Source organism: Triticum dicoccoides, chromosome 5A (genome assembly GCF_002162155.2).
Source record: "Triticum dicoccoides isolate Atlit2015 ecotype Zavitan chromosome 5A, WEW_v2.0, whole genome shotgun sequence".
Taxonomy (NCBI): Eukaryota; Viridiplantae; Streptophyta; class Magnoliopsida; order Poales; family Poaceae; genus Triticum; species Triticum dicoccoides.
The window spans coordinates 391,903,446-391,914,899 of record NC_041388.1 but is presented as its reverse complement, the minus strand read 5'-3'; the positions used below and the strand labels follow the sequence as shown (position 1 = coordinate 391,914,899).

The 11,454-nt window shown below is 45.0% G+C and overlaps 1 non-coding gene across 1 annotated transcript; it reads right to left on the bottom strand.

Annotated features, from left to right (window-relative positions):
• Positions 1 to 2,957: 2,957 nt before the first annotated feature.
• Positions 2,958 to 3,031, bottom strand: TRNAI-AAU. The gene has a single exon. It is a non-coding gene; the product is annotated as a tRNA-Ile (tRNA).
• Between the last annotated feature and the right edge of the window lie 8,423 nt (positions 3,032 to 11,454).

The window sequence follows — 11,454 nt, the reverse complement described above, 5'->3', positions numbered from 1 at the left end:
ACATCCAGATAAGCCACCTAGTGGCTGTCGACGGGCGAAGCTAAGATGACGAAAACTGATGTGTCGAATCCACGAGCGCTTCCAGCATGGTATCTAGACGATCGCGGTCGTGCTGCCTAGTAAGCGGGTGCCATTGCTGCAGAAAAGCAAGAAATTTGAACAAAGAGTCAGAAGCCTGCCTCAGGAACACCTTCTCAATCAGCATTTTATTTCTTGTCGTCCAAAGAGTCCATGACATGGCCGCAAAGATCAACTAGAATATACGGCGGTGTCGTCCTTGCATGGTAGCCCGGGCCTGGAGGAAGTCCACGAGATCCAGGGCCTCCTAGTCAGACCCTAGTGCCTCATAGACGAACTACCAAAGGACCCGAGCCGCCGTGCACGAGAATATGGTATGGGCCACAGTCTCAGGGACCCTGCATAAAGGGCAAAGTCCATCAACTGGACCTTGTCGCTTGAGCACCTCGGTCCCCGAAGGTAGGCAATTTCTAAGAAGCAGTGAAACGAAGATCTTTATCTTCAGGGGCATGGGGGCCTTCCACAAGTTAGCTAGCCAAGGGATAACGGGGAGGTGGCCTAGATCCTTGTATGCGGATTTGACGGAAAACTCACCCGAAGGTGAGAGCCGCCACGATACAGTGTCCAGATAGTCCGGCAACACTGGCGGCAGAGTTGGCAACAGTCTAGTCCATTCGGCATGCTCTGCCTGCCCAAACATCTGGCGGAATCGAATATCCCACCATAGTCTAGTCCATCAGTGACTCCAAAGATGACCAGAGCCGAGCTGCCCAGAAACATACCATTGGCGTCTCGGCATACTGCCACAGCCGAGCCCTCCTGTGCCAGCTCTAGGCACGCTAGCATCAACATGGATCTTTGCAAAACCCGGCGGTGGAGGTTTCGACCTTTGAGCAGTGTTCCTTGCTGCAACCTGGTTCGTTGCTCCTCTAGAAATAGTTCTAGCTTTGCTATGAATCTGTTAATAAACTAGTGAGTGGCGGAAAGTGTCTGGTAGATTTCCTCATGGACCACCTCTCTACTCGCCCATCAAATTGCCCACAACGTCATAGCCAACTTCACAAACGAATTGTATGAGAGCGAGTCAATCATAGAGAACAACCATTGCTTGGCACTAGGCTCCGTTGTTTCGCACAAATGCTCTGCTAGATCACCATCAACAAGTGCCCAAACACACCTTGACATAGTACATTCAAGGAGAGAATGCCTCCAAGTATCCGCAGCTCCACATAAAGCACAAGTGCATGTAGTGGACATCTTTCGGTGTGCTCTCACATCCTCGGTTGGTAGAGAGTTTTTGCTAGCCACTAGAGAAACATACGTATCTTGCCTGAAACCGGCGTTTTCCATAGTAACTTCCATGATGTCGTATAGTTCTGGAGAACTAGACGATTTGACTGTGTTGGTTTGTCTTCTAGAGAGATGGGCTATTGGGTTTGAGAGTTTACTTGGGCTTCTAAATGTTGATGCCGCGGTCTCGTGGAATGAGGAGTACGGTGCAGTGGGAGCAATTTGTCGCAACCAAGACGGGGTGTCCATCGGTGCTTCAACTTTGTTTTCCCCTCGTGTCATTGATCCTTTCACACTCGAGGCACTAGCAACACTGGAGGCGATGGCTCTTGCAGAAGACACTTATTCTCAAAGGATCTTGATGGCCTCTTATTGCAAAGTAGTGGTTGATACTATTAGGAGTGGTAGTGCGCTCTCTTTGGCGCGGTGATTAATGAGATTAGGGAGCGAATGTCTAGCTTTAATTCTTGTATCATTAGTCACGCGTTTTGAATCTTAAATGTCGAGGCTCACAATCTCGCTAAGTACTTTAGGGGTTGGTGGCCGTGTATGGTTAGACCAACCCGTAAACACTTTTCTTCATCCCTGTAAATGTGGTGACGGTATAATAAAGCTTGCAAGTTTGGCTAAAGAAAAGGTGTTGTTGTCACACCTTCGCAGAAGGTGCTGCTGTAAAAAAAAAAGGTTCCTTTAAAGAGATGGCACTCACCTGCCCCCTCCGTGATAGGGAGGAGGGAGGGGAGGGTCAATTGCAGACAGTAATACGGGAGCCGGTCATCCATATATTTCAAAGGGAGTTTGAATAAACCTGGCGATTTTCATGCAAACAAAACAAAGTTCACATGAATTTGGACATAATTTATATAAAATGGATGATATTTTGTACCTAAAACCATTTTGCTGTTGTGCAAATTGTCATGCGGGCAATCTCGACTGTAACCTTTGGGTGTATGATACTATGATGTAGTGAAATATGTGAAGGCGATATCTGTGCGCAAATTTGGTATTCTAGTATCTTGACTCGATGGCGTGATCCAGCTGCATTAATTTGTTGATTCAGTTGCATAAATCCTGGAGATAAACTATCTGGCAATATGAAAACGACAAAGTAAATCAATTAACGCGCCTGTCGTATTGTTTGTGAAATAAACAATAAGTAAATCAACAATTCAGTTTTTGTGAAACAAGTTGTGTTCAGTTCAGCTTTTGTGAAAAGATCATATTCCAGTGGGTAAACAGTAAGTGAATCAAAATTTACATCATACAAGCATACTTATCTGACAACAGACACCAGATTCCCTCCGAAAACAAGACATACACAAGCCAAGTATATCAAAACGGCACATCCATGTTAGCCTTACAGCTCACGGTACAAAGCCAAAAACTGAAAAGTAATGCATTTACTCTACGGAGAAGTGCAGAAAACATTGAGTTCTCCATTTGGTCGTCTCCCGCCAGTTCTTGCACCCCTCTTTTTATTTTCTTCATTGACATAGTAGTTGAGGCATTTGTCTTGCTCATATGACCATGCACATCATCAGTACCTCATACTTCTAGGTGATGCTTTGTAGCTGAACAAAAATGCACAAATTCTTCACACTGAATTTAGAAAGACACGCCAGACTCAGAAGCTACATAAAAAAATAAAGTGGCCCATGCAGGTCTCGAACCTGCGACCTTCGCGTTATTAGCACGACGCTCTAACCAGCTGAGCTAATAGGCCTCGATGCTTTTCGTATTCGAACAAGTCTACTAGTCAGCAGCGTTCACAATGATAAACTGACAGCGGATTGAAGAAAAGAACATGTGTTTGCGGTGCAAGCTTTTCAGAGCAGGAAGGAAGGAGTTGCTGCTGTGAAAGTGTGAAGAGAATGGTAACTAATACCTTGGCTTACCTGTTTTGCTACTGCTTTCTGCTCACACACTTTGTGTGAAACCCCCAACCCAACACGTACGATATGACATCTTCGCTCCAGCATGAGGAAACGAGGCAAACACGTAGCCAGAAATGACTTGCCAGCGCGACGAACCACTCCGACGACCGAGCTCAACGAAACGAAACGCTGGCAATTCATCCTTGGCTACATGTACAGCTAGCGCAGCAGCTAACCTCCTCCCCACATGCAAGAGCTAAAAGATGATACCACTCCACATGCGAGCGGCAAAGTGAAGCCACATGCGAGAGCTAAAAGATGATACAACTCCGGCCGACCTCGTGGTTGGAGAAGACAGCGAGCTAGCGTATGTATCGATCGACCGTGGAAGCGGAGCACCGCCGGCGGGGTTCTTATAGGGGCATGCAGGGGCAGCCCCGGCTGCCTTGGCGTTTGAAGCTCGCTAGCGGGCAGCGGCAGGCCGGCCGGTACGTGGTAATACTCGTACGTACGTAGAGTTGATCGTGTGATGGCATGGTCTGCGATTGGACATGCATGGGGGGGCGCAGCTCGTACGTCGGTACGTGGGAGCACGCCGCTCCATCACCGGCGTGCTACGGACCCTAGGCGCCTACGCTTCCTTTTTGCTCGTCGCACAACAGTCTCTCCGTCCTACTTGTCTGCGCGTGTGCGCTCCATCTTGGCTGCTGCGAGCTAAATTTAAATTTACGCGGGGACGGGTACGAACGGAGGTAGAGGCAGAGGTTACTGTTGTCAGCAATGGCGCGGTACGCTACGTACGCCCTGCATGCTGTTCGGCGGTAAGCTGCTGGAAAGTGGCGACTAATCAAAGTGGACATGAGAGTGGGATCACGCGAGGGCCGAGGCACGACGCACGTACGTACGTACGTACGTACGTACCCGGAGTCGAGAGAGAGTGGGACTGAGAGACAAGGTTCAATGTGGATCTCGAGATAAAAGCCGAGGAATGGGGGGCATTGTCCACTGCCCAGTCAAAGGTCTGGCTCTGGCTCAGGACCAGGACACGCGCGCACAGCCCGTTTCTGTGGCCGCGCCGCCCGCGCACTGAGTGCCAGCACGGCGGTTCGGCAGCTGGTTGTTGTTTCATGGATTGGACACAGTATAGATGCAACCGGGAGAGGAGACAGTTCAAGGCGAGCCAACTCTGAATCTGTGATGCGTTGGACGATCTTATATGGGACGGAGTAGTTAGGCTAATTTGGAGAGGAATATCATTTCTCCGTAATATGGATGAATTGTTAGTAAAAGAAAAGGATGATGTGGAAACAAAGATCGATACTCCAGGGCTTAAAGATGAAGATGGATTGTTACTAGAAAAAAGACTTTCGCCACGCTTTATATATAATAATGACCATCAATCAAACAAACAGATACAAACACATGCAATCACCACACACAGCACATACCCAAGGCTAGATACAAAGGTGTCGGGCACCGACACATCACCTCACACCAACCACCAAGCAAACTACGGACGGACCGAGAAGAACCGTTTGGAATCGATGGAGACCTCCACCATGAACGCCACCGGGGGGAAGTGAGCCGGACCACGACGGAGCAAAGACTCTAAGACGATGCCTTCAAGAAGGGCACGACAAGTGAGTGCTGCCACCGTCCGATCCCGAAGATCAAGTTTTCACCCGGAGCATCACGAATGTAGTGAGAACAACCGTGGTGGGGCCTTCAAGAAGGAAACGATGTCTGCGGCGGCCGCCGCCGGCCAGGTAAATTACCGGGTAAGTAATGCACCCAGCGCTCACACCCCTCCGCCGCACTCAAGCAACGCCGACCACCAACAAGCACGCTCCGCCCACGAACACCGTGACTCCCACCGCCAGGGCCACTACGCTACATCCAGACACGACCGAGACCAACCAAAGGCATCGACTTTGGTCCGAAAGGTAACCCCCAACCGACGGAGCAGCAGCAGACACCCTACCTCGAACGGCACCGGAACTGCATCAACACGCACTCGGACGGATAAAGGGGGAGGAGGGGAGCGGGAGCATCCACGGCCGGCTCACCCATGACCCATGTGCTGGCGACGGGTGGCCCGACCACGTCGGCGCCTCCCATCCCTCTAGCCAACCTCCCCATTGGACACCCATGTGTTGCCCCACCACGACAACCGACGCATATCCACGCAAGGCCACCAACGATCGCCCATCTACCAGCAAGGAAGACCAAATTGACCACCCCCATCAGCAAAGAGTGTTCACCAAGGAATCATCCCTTGCCGCCCGCCGCCACCCAGCCATCGGAACCGACTAGAGTTGACCAGCACGCCCGCCATATCCACCACTGTTGTGCCACCTGAGGGAGTCCTAGATTACGGGGTCCTCGGGCGTCCGGGCTATGCAACTTGGGCCGAACTAATGGGACGTGAAGCTACAAGATAGAAGGCTTTCCCCCGTGTTCGGATGGGACTCTCCTTTGCGTGGAAGACAAGCTTGGCGTGCGGATATGAATATTCTTTTCTCTGTAAACCGACTCTGTACAACCCTAGCCCCCTCTGGTGTCTATATAAACCGGAGGGTTTAGTCCGTAGAGACAATCATAATCATACAAGCTAGACAATTAGGGTTTAGCCATGATGATCTCGTGGTAGATCAACTCTTGTAACCCCTATATTCATCAAAGCCAATAAAGCAGGACGTAGGGTATTACCTCCATCAAGAGGGCCCTAACCTGTGTAAACATTGTGCCCCTGTCTCCTGTTACCATCAATCCTTAGAGGCACAGTTCGGGACCCCCTACCCGAGATCTGCCAGTTTTGACACCGACATTGGTGCTTTCATTGAGAGTTCCTCTGTAGAGTCAACTGAAGGACCGATGGCTCACCTTGTCATCAATGACAGTATCACTTCCGAAGGAGCCCTAATTCCAGGGCAAACCCTCCGGCTCGGCGACTTCATTGTGGGTGCCCGTACGGCCATTAAGCCAAAGGCAACCCCCCAAGTCACCGAAAATCCCCTTCGCATCAGCCCCAAATATTCCGACCAGATGGACCCGACAGACCTGTCGTCTTTGAACGAACTACTAGATCGCATTGCCGCCCTGGGAGTTGATACGTCTCCAACGTATCTATAATTTTTGATTGTTCCATGCTATTATATTATCTGTTTTGGATGTTAATGGGCTTATTTATACACTTTTATATTATTTTTGGGACTAACCTACTAACCCAAGGCCCAGTGCAAATTGCTGTTTTTTTGCCTATTTCAGTGTTTCGCAGAAAAGGAATATCAAACGGAATCCAAATGGAATGAAACCTTCGGGAGAGTTATTTTTTGAACAAACGTGATCCAGGGGACTTGGAGTAGACGTCAAGAAATCACCGAGGAGGCCACGAGGAAGGGAGGCGCGCCCTCACCCTCGTGGGCCCCTCGTAGCTCCACCGACCTACTTCTTCCTCCTATATATCCATATACCTTGAAAACATCCAGGAGCACCACGAAACCCTATTTCCACCGCTGCAACCTTCTGTACCCAAGAGATCCCATCTTGGGGCCTTTTTCGGAGCTCCGCCGGAGGGGGAATAGATCACGGAGGGATTCTACATCAACACCATAGCCTCTCCGAGGATGTGTGAGTAGTTTACCTCAGACCTTCGGGTCCATAGTTATTAGCTAGATGGCTTCTTCTCTCTCTTTGGATGTTAATACACAGTTCTCCTCGATCTTCTTGGAGATCTATTCGATGTAACTCTGTTTGGGGTGTGTTTGTCGAGATCCGATGAATTGTGGGTTTATGTTCAAGATTATCTATGAACAATATTTGATTCTTCTCTGAATTCTTATATGTATGATTTAATTATCTTTGCAAGTCTCTTCGAATTATCAGTTTGGTTTGGCCTACTAGATTGATCTTTCTTGCAATGGGAGAAGTGCTTAGCTTTGGGTTCAATCTTGCGGTGTCCTTTCCCAGTGACAGCAGGGGCAGCAAGGCACGTATTGTATTGTTGCCATCAAGGATAAAAGGATGGGGTTTATATCATATTGCTTGAGTTTATCCCTCTACATCATGTCATCTTGCTTAATGCGTTACTCTGTTCTTATGAACTTAATACTCTAGATGCATACTGGATAGCGGTCGATGTGTGGAGTAATAGTAGTAGATGCAGAATCGTTTCGGTCTACTTGTCGCGGACGTGATGTCTATATACATGATCATGCCTAGATATTCTCATAATTATGCACTTTTCTATCAATTGCTCGACAGTAATTTGTTCACCCACCCTAATACCTATGCTATCTTGAGAGAAGCCACTAGTGAAACATATGGCCCCCGGGTCTATCTTTTATCATATAAGTTTCCAATCTATTTTATTTCGCAATCTTTACTTTCAATCTATATCATAAAAATACCAAAAATATTTATCTTATTATTATTATCTCTATCAGATCTCACTCTCATAAGTGATCGTGAAGGGATTGACAACCCCTTTATCACGTTGGTTGCGAGGTTCTTATTTGTTTGTGTAGGTACGAGGGACTTGCGTGTAGTCTCCTATTGGATTGATACCTTGGTTCACAAAAACTGAGGGAAATACTTATGCTACTTTACTGCATCACCATTTCCTCTTCAAGGAAAAACCAACGCAGTGCTCAAGAGGTAGCAAGAAGGATTTCTGGCGCCGTTGCCGGGGAGATCTACCACAAGTCAAGACATACCAAGTACCCATCACAAACTCTTATCCCTCGCATTACATTATTTGGCATTTGCCTCTCGTTTTCCTCTCCCCCACTTCACCCTTGCCGTTTTATTCGCCCTCTCTTTCCGTTCGTCTTTTTTCGCTTGTTCCTTGTATTCCGTGTGCCGTCATGGCCAGTCCTTTATCTACTCCTTTGTCTCTCGAGAATGAAGTTCTTAATTTTAAACAAATGGAGGGAGAAAATCTAAAAGATGCTTGGTACAGAATTTGCAATGCTCAAAATAGATCTACTAGGAAGCAATCTACTTCCGTCCTTCTTCGCAATTTTTATGTAGGCATCACCCCTTGGAATAGATATATTCTTGACACCATTATCGGAGGGAATTTCTTGGGTAGCCATACTTTTGATTCTTATAATGCTATGTTAGATTTGTTTGGCCCACCACCTCTTTTGGTTAATGGAACTATTTTAACTTTGGAACATGTTATGCAAAGGCTGGAAATTATTGAAAATAAAGTTGCCACTATAGAATTGATTGAAAATTTGGATAGAAAGATCCACAACCAAATTATCCAATACAGATCTAAGGTAGGAGTTGCTCTTAAATTTTTTAAAGAAAAGGAACCCATAGTTAACGAAAAGATAGATCAAGATTCCACAAGAATTGATAAAATTGAGGATATTATTACCAACTTAGGGTCTGCCTTTTCTTTCATGAAAAATACTCCAAAACCTTCTAATGCTAAATTTGCCAAATTGATGTACGTTCCTAAAAGTAAGGGTGAAACTTCTAGTGAGGGAAATGTGGATCTCAAATCCATAAGTGTTCACCCCAACTTTCTCGCTATCATTAAGGAACCTCTTGCTACAAATGATTTTCTTGATTTCTTGCCTAGGAGTTTGATAGTTAATAAAAAGAAGTAAACTCCTAAGGGTTATAAGTATTCTATTGAAGAATTGCATACCAAAGATGATAATACCTAGATCTATTCTTGCTTTTATGCCTAGCTAGGGGCGTTAAACGATAGCGCTTGTTGGGAGGCAACCCAATTTTATTTATTATTTCTTGATTTTTGGTTCTGTTTAGTAATAAATAATTCATCTAGCCTCTGTTTTGATGTGGTTTTATGCTTTTAATTAGTGTTTGTGCCAAGCATAACCTTTGGGAAGACTTGGGGAAAGTCTTTGCGATCTTGCTGTAAAAAACAGAAACTTTAGCGCTCACGAGATTTGCTGCCATTTTTTACTGGAGAGTGAGATTAGGTTGATTATTTTTGACGATGATTAATAGATAAATTCCTCACGTCCAGCAATTTATTTTAGAATTTTTGGGGTTACAGAAATATTCGAAACCTACAGATTACTACAGGCTGTTTTGTTTTTGACAGATTCTGTTTTTCACGTGTTGTTTGCTTATTTTGATGAATCTATGGCTAGTATTGGAGGTTATGAACCATAGAGAAGTTGTAATACAGTAGGTTTAACACCAAAATAAATAAAGAATGAGTTCATTACAGTACCTTAAGTGGTGGTTTGTTTTTTTATACTAACAGAGCTCATGAGATGTTCTCTTTAAGTTTTGTGTTGTGAAGTTTTCAAGTTTTGGGTAAAGATTTGATGGATTATGGAATAAGGAGTGGCAAGAGCCTAAGCTTGGGGATTCCCAAGGCACCCCAAGGTAAAATTAAAGGACAACCAAAAGCCTAAGCTTGGGGATGCCCCGGAAGGCATCCCCTCTTTCGTCTTCTTCCATCGGTAACTTTACTTGAGGCTATATTTTTATTCACCACATGATATGTGTTTTGCTTGGAGCATCTTGTATGATTTGAGTCTTTTCCTTTTAGTTTACCACAATCATCCTTGCTGTACACACCTTTTGGGAGAGACACACATGAATTGGAATTTATTAGAATACTCTATGTGATTCACTTATATCTTTTGAGCTAGATAATTTTGCTCTAGTGCTTCACTTATATCTTTTAGAGCGCGGTGGTGGTTTTATTTTATAGAAATTATTGATCTCTCATGATTCACTTATATTATTTTGAGAGTCCTTTAGAACAGCATGGTAATTTCATTTGGTTATAAATTTGGTCCTAATATGATAGGCATCCAAGATGGGTATAATAAAAACTATCATAAAAAGTGCGTTGAATACTATGAGAAGTTGGATGCTTGATAATTGTTTTGAGATATGAGGATGGTGATATTAAAGTTGTGCTAGTTGAGTAGTTGTGAATTTGAGAAATACTTGTGTTGAAGTTTGCAAGTCCCGTAGCATGCACGTATGGTAACCGTTGTCTAACAAATTTGAAACATGAGGTGTTCTTTGATTGTCTTCCTTATGAGTGGCGGTCGGGGACGAGCGATGGTCTTTTCCTACCAATCTACCCCCCTAGGAGCATGCGCGTAGTGCTTGGTTTTTGATGACTTGTAGATTTTTGCAATAAGTATATGAGTTCTTTATGACTAATGTTGAGTCCATGGATTATACGCACTCTCACCCTTCCATCATCGCTAGCCTCTTCGGTGCCGTGCATTGCCCTTTCTCACCTTGAGAGTTGGTGCAAACTTCGCCGGTGCATCCAAACCCCGTGATATGATATGCTCTGTCACACATAAACGTCCTTATATCTTCCTCAAAACAGCCACCATACCTACCTATTATGGCATTTCCATATCCATTTCGAGATATATTGCCGTGCAACTTTTCACCGTTTCATTTATGACACGCTTCATCATTGTCATATTGCTTTGCATGATCATGTAGTTGACATTGTATTTGTGGCAAAGCCACCATGCATAATTTATCATACATGTCACTCTTGATTCATTGCCTTTCCCGGTACACCGCCAGAGGCATTCATATAGAGTCATATTTTGTTCTAGTATCGAGTTGTAATCATTGAGTTGTAAATAAATAGAAGTGTGATGATCATCATTAATAGAGCATTGTCCCAAATAAAAAAAGAAAGGCCCCCAAAAAGGGACAATGCTACTATCCTCTTTTTCCACACTTGTGCTTCAAAGTAGCACCATGATCTTTAGGGTAGAGAGTCTCTTGTTTTGTCACTTTCATATACTAGTGGGAATTTTTCATTATAGAACTTGGCTTGTATATTCCAACAATGGGCTTCCTCAAATGCCCTAGGTCTTCGTGAGCAAGAAAGTTGGATGCACACCACTTAGTTTCTTTTGTTGAGCTTTCATACATTTATAGCTCTAGTGCATCCGTTGCATGGCAATCCCTACTCCTTGCATTGACATCAATTGATGGGCATCTCCCTAGCCCGTTGATTAGCTGCGTCAATGTGAGACTTTCTCCTTTTTGTCTTCTCCACATAACCCCCATCATATTATTCTATTCCACCCATAGTGCTATATCCATGGCTCACGCTCATGTATTGCGTGAAAGTTGAAAAAAGTTTGAGATTACTAAAGTATGAAACAATTGCTTGGCTTGTCATCGGGGTTGTGCAAGATGAGAGCATTCTTGTGTGACGAAAATGGAGCATGACCAAACTATATGATTTTGTAGAGATGAACTTTCTTGTGCCATGTTATTTTGAGAAGAC